The sequence below is a fragment of the Cervus elaphus genome, chromosome 32 (genome assembly GCF_910594005.1).
Source record: "Cervus elaphus chromosome 32, mCerEla1.1, whole genome shotgun sequence".
NCBI lineage: Eukaryota > Metazoa > Chordata > Mammalia > Artiodactyla > Cervidae > Cervus > Cervus elaphus.
Genome location: NC_057846.1, coordinates 34620362 through 34632742, shown reverse-complemented (window position 1 = coordinate 34632742; position 12381 = coordinate 34620362). Strand labels below are relative to the sequence as shown.

At 40.5% G+C, this 12381-nt stretch overlaps 1 non-coding gene across 1 annotated transcript; it reads left to right on the top strand.

Annotated features, from left to right (window-relative positions):
• The first annotated feature begins 9559 nt into the window (after window positions 1–9559).
• On the top strand, window positions 9560–9632 carry TRNAG-CCC. Its single transcript has one exon. It is a non-coding gene; the product is annotated as a tRNA-Gly (tRNA).
• Window positions 9633–12381: the final 2749 nt, after the last annotated feature.

Below are 12381 nucleotides of genomic sequence, written 5' to 3'. Positions count from 1 at the left end.
AAGCTGAGCGCAGAACTGATGCTTTTGAACTGTGGTGTTGGAGAAGGCTCTCGACAGTCCCTTGGACTTGGATCCAACCAGTCCATCCTAAAGGAAATCAGTCCTGAATACTCACTGGAAGGACTGATGCTGAAGCTGAAACTCCAATACTTTGGCCACCTGATTTGAAGAACTGACTCATTGGAAAAGACCCTGATGCTAGGAAAGATTGAAGGTAGGAGGAGAAGGGGACAACAGAAGATGAGATGGCTGGATGGCATCACCAACTCAATGGACATGAGTTTGAGTAGGCTCTGGCAGTTGATAGTGGACAGAGAAGCCTGGCGTACTGCACTCCATGGGGTTGCAAAGAGTCAGACACAACTAGGCAACTGAGCTGAACTAAACTGATATACTGTCTGCAATGTGGAAGTAATATTCCATTTCTATCCAATACTATTCAGCCTTGTTTCATAAAACATACATATATACCCAATTATGATTTTATCACGTGTTAATTAAATAAGTAGTTGGCACTTCAAATATCTTAAAATTCTGGTCTATTTCTCTACAGATGTTTAAGAATATTTTAGCCATATTTGAAGAAGGGGTGGGGGCTTTTATATGGGCTAGAAACACACTATTACTTAAAATAATGGGATATGTGCTCCTAGTATTTAAATATTTACTATTTAAACCCACTTTTTAAATGGCAAACATTCCAAAATGTTCCTGTTTATAACATTAAAAAGTTATTTCCCTAATTCTAAAGGAAATGCCTATTTAATATGGAAGAGCTGTAAAATAGAAAAATCACAAAGAATAAAATTATTTATAATCCAATAGCCCATATCAATTGGTATAAATTTTGGAATCAGCTTGTCAGTTTCTACCAAAAAAAAAAATCACCTAAGACTCTGATAGGGGTTGTGCTAAATCTGTAGATCAGTCTGGAGAGTATTACCATCTTACCAGTGTTAAGTCCTCTGATCCATGAATAGAAGATGTTTTTTCCATTTATTTAGATCCTCTTGAATTTATTTCATCAGTGATTTATGGTTCCAGGGTATACATTTTGCCCTTCTTTTGTTAAATTTATCCTTAAGAATGTTATTATTTTTTGTGCTATTGTGAATTGGAATTGCTTTCTTAATTTCATTTTCAGTTTGTTCATGACAAATGTATAAAATTACAATTGACTTCTTTATGTTGATCCTCTATCCCAAGGCCCTGCTGAACTCACTTATAGTTTTAATGAATCTCTTAGGATTTTCTGTACGTAACATTCGTTTATTTACATATTGGAGGGAAAAAACAGTTTATGATGCACATGAGTGAGTGAGTGTGAGTCACTCAGTCATGTCTAACTCTCTGTGACCCCATGGACTGTAGCCCACTAGGCTCCTCTGTCCATGGGATTCTCCAGGCAAGAATACTGGAGTGGCATGCCTTTCCCTTCTCCAGGGGATCTTCCAGACTTAGGGATCAAACTGGGGTCTCCTGCATTGCAGATGAATTCTTTACTGTCTGAGCTGCCAGGGAAGCCGTAATGCACATACATCTATCATAAGAACTCTACCTTATAAGTCCCAGCATCCACCCAGTATAGCATTGACCCAGGCTAAAATTCAGCATGCCGATTAATGCTTAAGAGTAAGGCTTGGGACTTCCCTGATGGTCCATTGGTTAAGATTCCATGCTTCCAAAGATCCTATTCCTGGTTGGGAAGTAAGATCCCATGCGCCGTGCAGTGCAACCAAAACAATAAAAATAATAAATAAATAAAATCTAGGCTAGGAAAACTTTGGGGAAAAAAATAAGGCTTAATAGTTGCCACTGCTATTATGGAAGTGAAGTGAAGTGGACAGTTGTTACACAGAAGTGCTCACTTCTGGAGCAATGTGATGGCAGCTCATTTGAAATGAGATATATCAGCGGTTTTCTTCTCAGAAAGAAATCAGAGTTCCCCGTCGCTGATATACAGGATTCTTCTGCTCTGACCTCTTTCTGTAGGTTTAATGCTGACCAGCTTTTCTATTGGTTAAATTAATATCATCAGGCTCTTTACATAGAAATTATCTTGAGGGATAAACTATTATTGCCATTTGCCATTTTAGGTGATTGGCTTGAACTTGGGTCTCTCCTATAGTGATGGCGGGTAACCAGAGTTCTACATCCAATCTTCAAAGGACCACTCTGGGTTAAAGTTGAAGTCTTGGAGGGACACCAATAAATAGCACCCTTCTTCCCAAACAGGGATCTGAATGATCTGAAAAAGAAAAGACTACAGATAGAGACAAAACATCAACATTTATAAAGACACAGCTGGGCAGGAAGACATGTTCACTGAATCCCAGCAACACATACCCATCTGCCTGCATCCCAGGGAGCGGCAGTCAGTAGGGTAGACCCAGCCTTGTGGATAGAAAAGAGCAGAGAGGAACATCCACCCTCCCAGGGCAACCTCCTTCCCAAGAGGAAAACAAGCTGAAAAGAGCACACACAATTAATCTAATCACTAACTACAAGTAATCTGATTTGCTAATCAGATGCTATTCCACCACTAAGACAGAATTGAGACAGGAGGTAGGTGGCACCTCGGGGTAAAGCAATTGGAGATTCATTCCATATTGACCAAAACTCCAAGGCAAGAATAGCAGGACAATTAACGGAGGAGGCTGGGCCCTGCCCCAAAGTCAGGAGACCTCCTCAACCACAGGCACAGAAGGGCTCCTAGGAGCCCTCTATAACCTAAGAGGTTATAGAAGGAGCAATGTTAAGGGATGCTCTACCTATACAACTTTGGGGTAGAACCCAATCTGGCTAAGAAATATGTGCTCACAAATGGATCCTAAGATATACCAAGTATAGATTATGAACCAAGAAAATCAGAATGATTGGTCAAATGAAAACCAGAAGAAATGCCCCACATAAATGATTTAAACTGCCACGAGGTACAAAAACAGAAATATAGACCAATGGAATAAGATAGAAAGCCCAGAGATAAACCCATGCCAATCAGAAGGGCCAATATCAAAAAATCTACAAACAACAAATGCTGGAGAGGGTATGAAGAAAAGGGAACCCTCTTGCACTGTTGGTGGGAATGTAAATTGACACAGCCACTATGGAAGACAGTATGGAGATTCCTTAAAAAAATACTAAAAATAAAATTTAACATATGAACCAACAATCCCACTACTGGGCGTATACCCTGAGAAAATCATAATTGAAAAAGACACATGTATCCCAATGTTTATCTTAGCACTATTTACAACAGCTAGGACATGGACGCAACCTAGATGTCCATCAACATAGGAATGGATAAAGAAGCTGTGGTATATATATACAATGGAATATTACTCAGCCATACAAAGGAATGTATCTGAGTCAGTTCTAATGAGGTGGAGGAACCCAGAGCCTATTATACAGAATGAAGTAAGTGAGAAAGAGAAAAAAACATTGTATATTAACACGTATATATGAAATCTTAAAAGATGGTACTATGATCCTATTTGCAGGGCAGCAATGGAGACTCAGACAAAGAGAACAGACTTGTAGACACAGGGAAGGGAAGAAGAGGGTGGGACGAATGGAGAGCGTAGCATGGAAATGTACATTCCATGTGTAAAACAGAGAGCCAGTGAGTATTTGCTCTATCACTGGAGCTCAAACCAGTGCTCTGCCTCAATCTAGAGGAGTGAGGTGGGATGAGAGGTGGGAGAGAGGTTCAAGAGGGAGGGGACGTATGTATATCTACGGCTGATTTCATGCTGATGTGTGGCTGAAACAAACGTAATATTGTAAAGCAATTATCCTTCAATTAAAAATAAACAAACTTTAATAAAAATAAACTGCCATGAGGGCACAACTCAGGGACTCTCCCTCTGAGTCTGCCCCTGTGTCTATCCACACATGCTGTACTCTTTTTCCTCTTAATAAATACTTTACTTGCTTCACCACTTTTCCTCTTGGTGGAAATCCTGTAGTGCAAAGCCAAAGGGCCAGGGGCTTGTCACTGACCACTGGTCTAGTGGCTAGGATCTGGTGTTTTCACCACCATGACTCAGCCCACCTCTGGCGGAGAACCCAAGCCCTGCTCCAAGTTGTTGCAGGTTGAGGCCACCCAAGATCAGAAGGAAGTATGAGACAGAGTCAACCTAATGGAACTCCCCTTATAGGAAAAAAAAAAAAACTTCAGAATCAGAGAAGCAGCATTTCCCACTCCCAGTCACTAACAGGAAGACTGAGAAAACCCCTCTGCTACAAAAGTTACCTCTAGGAAAATATTTTTATTTTTATTTCTTTGCCTGTTTGCAAACATAGTTCAATATATCTAATGAGATAGACCCAACATTAGGAGAGCAAGCATAAACATGTCTTGTGAGTTGTCACTCATTTTGACCCGACATTGGGAGAGGTAATCTGGCTACTTTCTGGGGCCCCCTTCCCACACCTGCCTAGAACCTTCACGCCAGGGCTTTCTGTGTTTTTCTCATCAGTTTAAAATGCTTGGTAATAAAAAGGAGGCATTCAGCAAAAATCTAAAGGCTCTGGGTTTTGGCAGTCTCTACACAGTCAAGTGAAGCATTGAAGGGATTGCCATACATTTTCAAAAACATTCACAAGGGGATGTCCTATTTGTAGTTGAACTGTGACAAATAAATCCTTTACTAAATGTCATAAGTCTAGACTAAATGGAGTGAAGTATGTGCAAAATGGGTAGGGAAAACAACCAATTCTACTGTCCTGGAATCAACACTGTCCCCCCTCAACAACTGAATCAAATATTTGGAAACTTCATGGTATAAACAAATGTTCTGCAAAGATTATTTAGAAAGCTCAGATGCATACAGATAGAATGCAGTTTGTCATGCAAAGTATTATTTGGCAGGTTTGGCAAACCCGCCACTGGTTAAAGTAACCCCAGCCAGAAATTATATGGTTGAATGGTCAGTGATTCATCACCAAGAGGTACCAGCCAGGTGATACTCTAAATTTAACTTTTGAAGAGCAGTTTTAAAAAAGATGGATGGGGTACTTCCCTGGTGGTCCAGTGACTACAACTCCCTGTTCCCAATGCAGGGAGCTTGGGTTTGATCCCTGGTCAGGGAACTAGATCCCACATGCTTCAACTAAAACATCCTAAAACATTTTGTAGGCTGCAACTAAAGATCTTGCATGCAGGACACTACATAAACATCATTACAAGGGAATACTGAGTGCCAAAGAATTGATGCTTTAGAACTGTGGTGTTGGAGAAGACTCTTCAGAGTCCCTCGGACAGCAAGGAGATCCAACCAGTCAATCCTAAAGGGAATCAGTCCTGACTATTCATTGGAAGGACTGATGCTGAAGCTGAAACTCCAATACTTTGGCCACCTAATTCAAAGAGCTGACTCATTTGAAAAGACCCTGATGCTGGGAAAGATTGAAGGCGGGAGGAGAAGGGAACAACAGAGGATGAGATGGTTGGATGGCATCACCGACTCAATGGATACGAGTTTGAGTAAACTCTGGGAGTTGGTGATGGACAGGGAGGCCTGGCATGTTGCGGTCCATGGGGTCGCAAAGAGTTGGACACGACTGAGCGACTGAACTGAACTGAACTGAAATGAGGGAGTTCAAACATAAAGCCCTCTTGGTTTGTTTTGTCTTTTTTTAAAATTTAGACCTATCTTGTATAGATATCAGGACTTGGCCAGGTTAAAATCAATGTTTACAAGGCAAATTATTACAGCACTTTTCTCTAAAAACATTAAATACACATAAATAATAGTTGATTTGGCCATGACGTAAGCAACACTTTCTGAATCTAGATATTTGGCTATGGTATATCAATGTTTAAAGTCTATCAATTTGGGACACTGAGAGATATTTTGATAAGCTTACTTCTTAACCTTAAGAAGAAAATAACCTGAGATATAACTTTATAGAGCAATAGGACAATTTGGCTCGATCTTTCTATTATTTATTTCAATTTTCCCAGTATGATCTACCTTCCTAAGCATTTTATACCCAGAAAAGTGTGCTTGTTCAGAATATTTACAAGTAACAGAACAATCTGCACCAACAGGAACTTCCCTGGTGGTCCACTGGGACCAATGAGCTGACTCATTGTAAAAGGCCCTGATGCTGGGAAAGATTGAAGGCAGGAGAAGGGGGTGAGAGGGAATGAGATTGTTGGATGGCATCACCAACTCAGTGGATGTGAATTTGAGCAAACTCCAGGAGACGGTGAAGGACAGGGAAGCCTGGAGTGCTGCAGTCTGCTGGGGTGGGGTGGGGGGGTAGAGGCGGGTCACAAAGAGTTGGACACAAATTAGCAACCAAACAACAACAATCAGTGGTTAAGAATCGGGGCTTCCACTGCAGAAGTACTGGTTACATCCCTGGTTGGGGAACTAAGATCCTGCATGCTGTATGGCACAGCTAATAAATAAATAAATTAAAATGAATTTAAAATGCCCCAAGAAAAGATACTTAATGGGATTTCCTGACTCCAAAGATGAATCTACAGTCACTCAGTAACGATCACCTAAGATTCAAGCAGGGATGAGATGTTATGATCGGTACAGACAAATGAAGGGCACTGCTGAGCTGAACTCACAGGCTGGGTATGACATTGAGCCCCTCGATACTGTCAATGTAGAGTTAGATCCGAAACTCACATGAGGGAAGTCTTTGATGTTTCCTTTCATGTTTCAAAACAGTGAGAGGCCTAGAGCCAGAAAAAGTGCCTCAGATAAATCCGGAGAAGAGATGTGAGAAAAGTGCAGAAAACAATCTAAAAAGTCAGGGAAGGAAAAAGGCAAAGTCAATATCAACTCTGTAGTCACCTTCATTTATGTTGGCTGTACTTCACCCTAGACCTTGCTTTCTAACTGTTGATCATCAAGATGATAACACTGTTTAAGTAATCCATAAATAGTCAGGAGGGGGGAATTGTTAGTGTAAGTAAGAGCCAATACTGTGATCACAGGTATTTGTTTTTAAAACTATTCACGGAGCCAACCTCACTCCAGGTATGAAAGAGAAGTTTCCTCACATGGTAAATATGTCTGTGAAAATAGAATGAATGTTAATAATAAATCATTTAAGTTAGGACTTCCCTGGTGGTCCAGTGGCTAAGAATCACCTGCCAATGCAAGGGACACGGGCTCGATCCCTGATCCAGCAAAACTCTCACAGGCCATGGGGCAACTGAGACTGCACGCTGGAACAATTGAAGCCTTTGCGCCCTAAGCCCATGGTCTACAACAAGAGAAGCCAGCACAGCGAGAAGCCCATTCACTGCAACCAGAGAGTACACCCCGCTCACCGCAACTAGAGAAAGACAGCGTACCACACCAAAGACCTGGTGCAGCCAAAGTAAACAGATTTTAAAATATTCTTTAAAAAAAAATTTTTTTAATCTCTTAAGTGAAACCATTACCCTTAATAATGATACACACTATATCTAAGTGTGTTTAGTCACTCAATGGGGTCCAATTCTTTGTGACCCCATGGACTGTAGCCGCCAGGCTCCTCTGTCCATGGGGATTCTCCAGGCAAGAATACTGGAGTGGGTTGCCACACCCTCCTCCAGGGGATCTTCCTGATCCAGGGATTGAACCCAGGTCTCCTGAATTGCAGGTGGATTCCTTACCATCTGAGCCACAGGGAAGTCCTACAGGCTCTATTGGACTTATTAAATGGCTTTTCTTTATGAACATGAGTTTAAATGTCATTGTGACATTTATGTTTAATAAAAATAAGAAAACAGAAAACTAGTTAATAAGATCTAAGTAAATTGTCAAATTAAGTGATCCCAACTCAAAACCCTTTTTTAAACTCTCTATTCTCAAAATAGCATTTTCATCCACAATATCTAAGTTAATTATCTCATTCATTAAAGGCCCTGTCAAATGAAAAGTTTGGTGAGGTGTCAAGGTCTCAGGTGAAAAAACGTTAAGTCTATGACAGGTTTATAGACTAATCCTTTAAAACTCAAAATATATGTTAAAAATACAGAATTCTGATAGATACTATCCAAGGGAGGAAAAAGGTAAGAACAGATCACCTTAAGAAATTAAGTGTTACAAGACAGAAAAAATTTGTACTAAAAATTAATAAAAGGGATTTCTATTTAAATGGCAGTGCTTCCCAAATTTTGTACTAAAATACCAAGGAAGATATACTCCTGGTAGAAGTATAAATGGATACATGTTTTCTGGAGGGCAACTTTGTCCTATTCAACTTAATCTTAAAATGCACTAACCATTGGTTCCAGATTCTCTGGCTCTAGAAATTTTTTTAAAGAAATAGAGAGAGTCTCTAAAAATAATATATGTACATGGCAAGTCATTATTTAAATGAAAAATTAGAAACAAATTCCCCAAAAAGATGTTGATTAAATATAGCAGGATATTCAGATTGAACATGTTGGGACACTTGGTAATACTGTTGTAAGAGGACATTTTAAGGCATAAAAATATACTCACAGTATAGTAAATGGATCACAGTGAGTGTTGAGGAGCATAGTGCTGTGGTTAACAGCCCAGCTGTTGCAAACAGGCAGCCTACATTCAACTCCTGACACCACACTTACTGGTAACGTGATGGTGGGAAAGCTTCTGTCCCTCGTCTATGAAAGGGGGAACAGGAGTATCTACTCCATTGGCTTATTTGGAGGATTAAATGATTCAATGCCTATATGGTGGTTGGAAAAGTACCCTACATGTAACAAGAGCTCAGTAAATTTCAGCTGTCATTCTTATCAATCCAGTCAGAAAGTGCAAGCACAGCCTTTAAAAAATAGTAAAGTGAAAGTGAAAGTTGCTCAGTCGTGTCCAACTCTTTGCGACCCCATAGACTGTATATATATTCTCCAGGCCAGAATACTGGAGTAGGTAGCCTTCTCCAAGGGATCTTCCCAACCTAGGGATCGAACACAGGTCTCCTGCATTGCAGGTGGATTCTTTACCATCTGAGCCCATGAGCGAAGCCCTAAAAAGAGTAACCAGGCAAGAAAAGAGAAAAAAAACCTTTAATTTTGTCATACTTACTAGAATATATGATTTCTATGCAATAGCAGCAGAAAGTCAAAACAAGGGGAAAACTGAGGATAAAAGATAAATATGAGCAGAAAATAGAGAAAGAGATACAAAGCAGGAAGATGTTAAGAGAGAGAAAAATCACAATGTGTGAGTGAGTGCTTAGTCCTAAGTCATGTCTGACTCTTTGCAACCCCATGGACTGTAGCCCACCAGGCTCCTCGGTCCATGGGATTTCCCAGGCAAGAATACTGGAGTGGGTTGCCATTTCCTCGTCCAGTTCTTCCCAACCCAGGGATCGAACACAGTCTTCTGCATTTGCAGGTGTGTTCTTTACTATTGAGCCACTGGAGAAGTCCCAAATCACAATATTAGGACTTAAATGCAAATTGACTCAATGAAGCATAAGATTAAACCTGGAAAATCTAATCAAGCAGATACAAAATAATTTGATACAATTTTCAGAATATAGTACAAAGATCCAAAGTGACCCAAAAAAGTTGATGGAAAAGTTAGTAGATAAAAATAAAGGAAACAAATGGACTTCCCTGATGGTCCAGTGGTTAAGACTCTGCATTCCCAAAGCAGGGGACCCAGGTCCGATCCCTGGTCAGGGAACTAGATCTCACATACAGCAACTAAGTATCCCACATGCAGAAATGAAGAACCGGCAGAGCCAAATAAATAAATGTTTTTTAAAGACAGCAAAGGAAATAGAGATTTAACATATGAGTTGCCACGGTTTTTAGGAAGACACCATAACAACTAGAGAGGCAGCAAATATCTAAAGCAGAATTGAAAGATTATTCTCAAAACTAACCACGGAGCCTCATGAAAAGGGCTTACCACACAATGTTCAAAATCATTGGAAAGAGACCCACATAAAGAGATGTCCTGGAAAAAACATATATTATTTTCATTAAGACAGATAAGCAATAAACTTTTAAACAGCAGACATTTTTTAAATGGGTTTACCCACAAAAAGAATAAAAATCAGACTCTCATCAAACTCTAAATGTCAAGAAGGCAAAGAAATTATATTTCATTTACAGTTTCAAGGAAAATATTATGTCCCCTAAATTCTGAAAGTGGCTACATTGCAACTCATGCATGAATAAACAGAGAGCTATTCTAAAATGTGTACTGTGCAAAAAGACTTTCACTTCCAATGGTTGTCCAAAGACCAGTGCTCCAACCTAGAATTAGAAAAGCCAGATGGAATACAAAATTATCTTTTCAAAAGCAGAAGAGAGTTGCTGAGGCAACAAGAAGTAAATGAACTAATACTTCAGAAGGGAAGGGACAGAGAGGTGAGCTGGCTTCTGCAGTTGCTCTTACTTGAGTGTATTGATGAATTTGAATACGGCCAAGAAGCTGAGAATCTAGGCAAAGCCCAGAGCCACAGCTGGAAGGGGGCTGCTTCAGGGAAAGAAAGAAATCTGAAGAGATTCTGGTGGAGAATTGGCAAGTTTCAAGTGCATGGCAGCGTTTTTACCCCAAAACATACCCCAATACTGAAGCAGTATGCAGAAGGAGACAAAAACATAATTGGCAAATCTCTGAAGAGCAAAACAGAGCTCTGTTGTCAAGCTCAGAGCACAGAGATTAGGACTTGAGACACAGCAAAAACAACCCTCTCCCCTCCCCAAAAAGCATCAAGATTCTAGATGAAAATACGGAGGTCAGGGCTTGAGCATGAGATAACCTGACCTTTACACTGACATGCTTCATAGGAGTTCCTTATTGAAAGAAAGCTGCCTAGTACAAGGCTGACTATAGTAGAGACTGTCCTTCCTGGTAAAGGTAACAGTTGACATCACTTATTACTTGGATTTGTTTTCTTCTCTTACCATACTTCCACAAATACCATCATCGCTGAATGCTCCACATGCAGGCATCATGTCCCAAACGACATTGTTTCTGACCAAGGAACACACTTGAGAGTGAAGGGGGGAAAAAGCAATAAGACAACCACTGGTTCTATCATGAATCCCATCCTCTGAAAGCAGCCGGACTTACAGAACATTGTCCTGAGCGGTGGAAGCCTGAGTCACTCCAGCCAAGAGACATACTTTGCCAGGTTAGACTGAAGGCTTTAAGAATACCGGGAATTTTCTGTTTCTTCCTAATGGGTGGAAGGCGGTATGATACCTCTAAGAATTACACCTGATAATATACTTTAAAAAATTTCACACATTCACATCTCCTAACTCTGTTATCCACTAGGTAGGGTTGAAGTTTTGTCTGCAGGGAAATAGATAACCATCCTGTTGAATTGTCATCAGGCTGCTGGCGCTTCCTGCACCACTGGGTGAATAGATCATAAAAAGGTGTTGAAGTCACTGGTAACTGACACTATTTATTTATAAAAGAAATACATATTTTTTTTAAAAAGCAAATAAGGATGCTGTTTCTCCATAAGGACAGAGGAGACTATTGTGGGATACCTTCCTTCCCTGACACATTCAATGATCAGTTTGAAGCGAATGATTGTTGTCGTTCAGTTGCTGTAGCCCCAGGTTCCTCTGTCCTCCACTATCTCCTGGAGTTTGTTCAGATTCATGTCCATCGAGTCAGTGATGCTAGTGAATGATTTTCTTGTTGTTCGGTCATGTCTGACTCTTTGCAACTCCATGGACTGCAGCATGCCAGGCTTCCCTGTCCTTCACTATCTCCCAGAGTTTGCTCAAATTCATGTCTATTGAGTTGGTGATGCTATCTATCCATCTCATCCTCTGTTGCCCCCTTCTCCTCTTGCCCTCAATCTTTCCCAGTATCAGGGTCTTTTTCAGTGAGTCAGCTCTTCACATCAGGTGGCCAAAGTATTAGAGTTTCAGCTTCAGCCATCAGCATCAGTCCTTCCAATGAATATTCAGGATTGATTTCCTTTAGGATTGACTGGTTTGATCTCCTTGCAGTCTAAGGACTGCATTTCCAGAACCACAATTTGAAACTGAAGCCTTAAACAGACAGGATTAGCCAGATTTCAGGGTTATCTTCAAATTGGGCAAAGAATTAGAGTGAGAAAGAGCCCAATCCACTGAAGTATAGCTGATGGCAAAGGGAACAGCATCATTTGAGTTACAGTTGTGTACAATATTGCAGGCATCAACCACATGTGGTTATTTAAATCTAAATGTATTATATTTAGAGCAAACTCGGGGAAAAGGTGAAGGACAGGGAAGCCTGGTGTGTTGCAGTCCGTGGGGTCACAAAGAGTCAGATGCAACTGAACAGCAAACTAGTTACAATTAAATGCCATTAAAATTCTAGTTCCTCCTCTTCACTAGCCCAATTTCAAGTACTCCCTGACCACATGTGGCTAGCAGCTCTGTACTGATCCCTGACCACATGTGGCTAGCAGCTT